The sequence below is a fragment of the Hypomesus nipponensis genome, chromosome 12, assembly GCF_054491055.1.
Source record: "Hypomesus nipponensis isolate SF chromosome 12, ASM5449105v1, whole genome shotgun sequence".
Classification (NCBI taxonomy): Eukaryota; Metazoa; Chordata; class Actinopteri; order Osmeriformes; family Osmeridae; genus Hypomesus; species Hypomesus nipponensis.
Genome location: NC_140372.1, coordinates 16627501 through 16630000, shown reverse-complemented (window position 1 = coordinate 16630000; position 2500 = coordinate 16627501). Strand labels below are relative to the sequence as shown.

At 47.3% G+C, this 2500-nt stretch overlaps 8 non-coding genes and 1 pseudogene across 8 annotated transcripts in view; all 9 read left to right on the top strand.

The window, feature by feature from the left end:
• The window catches only part of LOC146263888 (5S ribosomal RNA), a 119-nt gene extending 6 nt beyond the window's left edge, over nucleotides 1–113 (top strand). Inside the window, exon 1 of the ribosomal RNA XR_014725666.1 lies at nucleotides 1–113. This exon is cut by the window's left edge and continues 6 nt beyond it. This is a non-coding gene — a ribosomal RNA (5S ribosomal RNA).
• Nucleotides 114–285: 172 nt separating this feature from the next.
• On the top strand, nucleotides 286–404 carry LOC146263887 (5S ribosomal RNA). The gene has a single exon (XR_014725665.1). It is a non-coding gene; the product is annotated as a 5S ribosomal RNA (ribosomal RNA).
• Nucleotides 405–588: 184 nt separating this feature from the next.
• On the top strand, nucleotides 589–707 carry LOC146263886 (5S ribosomal RNA). Its single transcript, XR_014725664.1, has one exon. It is a non-coding gene; the product is annotated as a 5S ribosomal RNA (ribosomal RNA).
• A 178-nt stretch (nucleotides 708–885) lies between these two features.
• LOC146263885 (5S ribosomal RNA) lies at nucleotides 886–1004 on the top strand. Its single transcript, XR_014725663.1, has one exon. It is a non-coding gene; the product is annotated as a 5S ribosomal RNA (ribosomal RNA).
• A 172-nt stretch (nucleotides 1005–1176) lies between these two features.
• On the top strand, nucleotides 1177–1295 carry LOC146263884 (5S ribosomal RNA). Its single transcript, XR_014725662.1, has one exon. It is a non-coding gene; the product is annotated as a 5S ribosomal RNA (ribosomal RNA).
• A 172-nt stretch (nucleotides 1296–1467) lies between these two features.
• On the top strand, nucleotides 1468–1586 carry LOC146263883 (5S ribosomal RNA). Its single transcript, XR_014725661.1, has one exon. It is a non-coding gene; the product is annotated as a 5S ribosomal RNA (ribosomal RNA).
• Nucleotides 1587–1770: 184 nt separating this feature from the next.
• LOC146263882 (5S ribosomal RNA) lies at nucleotides 1771–1879 on the top strand (annotated as a pseudogene).
• Nucleotides 1880–2047: 168 nt separating this feature from the next.
• Nucleotides 2048–2166, top strand: LOC146263881 (5S ribosomal RNA). Its single transcript, XR_014727762.1, has one exon. It is a non-coding gene; the product is annotated as a 5S ribosomal RNA (ribosomal RNA).
• A 184-nt stretch (nucleotides 2167–2350) lies between these two features.
• LOC146263880 (5S ribosomal RNA) lies at nucleotides 2351–2469 on the top strand. The gene has a single exon (XR_014725660.1). It is a non-coding gene; the product is annotated as a 5S ribosomal RNA (ribosomal RNA).
• Nucleotides 2470–2500: the final 31 nt, after the last annotated feature.

The following is a 2500-nucleotide window of genomic DNA, read 5'->3' as shown; positions in this document are numbered from 1 at the left end:
GGCCATACCAGCCTGGCAACGCCCGATCTCGTCTGATCTCGGAAGCTAAGCAGGGTCGGGCCTGGTTAGTACTTGGATGGGAGACCGCCTGGGAATACCAGGTGCTGTATGCTCTTTTGCTCATTCACTTAGAAACTGAAATCTTGCAATATGCACAAGTAGTCCTTCATGAAAGGGGCTGGAAGCTGTTTTCATTTTGACACGAGAGAGAGAGAGAGAGACCACCTTGCATTGTCAATTGCTAAATCTGTATATGGATAAGTAGCCTATGGTTGTCAACTTATTTCGTACGGCCATACCAGCCTGGCAACGCCCGATCTCGTCTGATCTCGGAAGCTAAGCAGGGTCGGGCCTGGTTAGTACTTGGATGGGAGACCGCCTGGGAATACCAGGTGCTGTATGCTCTTTTGCTCATTCACTTAGAAACTGACATCTTGCAATATGCACAAGTAGTCCTTCATGAAAGGGGCTGGAAGCTGTTTTCATTTTGACACGAGAGAGAGAGAGAGAGAGAGAGAGAGAGACTACCTTGCATTGTCAATTGCTAAATCTGTATATGGATAAGTAGCCTATGGTTGTCAACTTATTTCGTACGGCCATACCAGCCTGGCAACGCCCGATCTCGTCTGATCTCGGAAGCTAAGCAGGGTCGGGCCTGGTTAGTACTTGGATGGGAGACCGCCTGGGAATACCAGGTGCTGTATGCTCTTTTGCTCATTCACTTAGAAACTGACATCTTGCAATATGCACAAGTAGTCCTTCATGAAAGGGGCTGGAAGCTGTTTTCATTTTGACACGAGAGAGAGAGAGAGAGAGAGAGACTACCTTGCATTGTCAATTGCTAAATCTGTATATGGATAAGTAGCCTATGGTTGTCAACTTATTTCGTACGGCCATACCAGCCTGGCAACGCCCGATCTCGTCTGATCTCGGAAGCTAAGCAGGGTCGGGCCTGGTTAGTACTTGGATGGGAGACCGCCTGGGAATACCAGGTGCTGTATGCTCTTTTGCTCATTCACTTAGAAACTGAAATCTTGCAATATGCACAAGTAGTCCTTCATGAAAGGGGCTGGAAGCTGTTTTCATTTTGACACGAGAGAGAGAGAGAGAGACCACCTTGCATTGTCAATTGCTAAATCTGTATATGGATAAGTAGCCTATGGTTGTCAACTTATTTCGTACGGCCATACCAGCCTGGCAACGCCCGATCTCGTCTGATCTCGGAAGCTAAGCAGGGTCGGGCCTGGTTAGTACTTGGATGGGAGACCGCCTGGGAATACCAGGTGCTGTATGCTCTTTTGCTCATTCACTTAGAAACTGAAATCTTGCAATATGCACAAGTAGTCCTTCATGAAAGGGGCTGGAAGCTGTTTTCATTTTGACACGAGAGAGAGATAGAGAGACCACCTTGCATTGTCAATTGCTAAATCTGTATATGGATAAGTAGCCTATGGTTGTCAACTTATTTCGTACGGCCATACCAGCCTGGCAACGCCCGATCTCGTCTGATCTCGGAAGCTAAGCAGGGTCGGGCCTGGTTAGTACTTGGATGGGAGACCGCCTGGGAATACCAGGTGCTGTATGCTCTTTTGCTCATTCACTTAGAAACTGACATATTGCAATATGCACAAGTAGTCCTTCATGAAAGGGGCTGGAAGCTGTTTTCATTTTGACACGAGAGAGAGAGAGAGAGAGAGAGAGAGAGACTACCTTGCATTGTCAATTGCTAAATCTGTATATGGATAAGTAGCCTATGGTTGTCAACTTATTTCGTACGGCCATACCAGCCTGGCAACGCCTGATCTCGGAAGCTAAGCAGGGTCGGGCCTGGTTAGTACTTGGATGGGAGACCGCCTGGGAATACCAGGTGCTGTATGCTCTTTTGCTCATTCACTTAGAAACTGAAATCTTGCAATATGCACAAGTAGTCCTTCATGAAAGGGGCTGGAAGCTGTTTTCATTTTGACACGAGAGAGAGAGAGACCACCTTGCATTGTCAATTGCTAAATCTATATATGGATAAGTAGCCTATGGTTGTCAACTTATTTCGTACGGCCATACCAGCCTGGCAACGCCCGATCTCGTCTGATCTCGGAAGCTAAGCAGGGTCGGGCCTGGTTAGTACTTGGATGGGAGACCCCCTGGGAATACCAGGTGCTGTATGCTCTTTTGCTCATTCACTTAGAAACTGACATCTTGCAATATGCACAAGTAGTCCTTCATGAAAGGGGCTGGAAGCTGTTTTCATTTTGACACGAGAGAGAGAGAGAGAGAGAGAGAGAGAGACTACCTTGCATTGTCAATTGCTAAATCTGTATATGGATAAGTAGCCTATGGTTGTCAACTTATTTCGTACGGCCATACCAGCCTGGCAACGCCCGATCTCGTCTGATCTCGGAAGCTAAGCAGGGTCGGGCCTGGTTAGTACTTGGATGGGAGACCGCCTGGGAATACCAGGTGCTGTATGCTCTTTTGCTCATTCACTTAGAAACTGAAATCT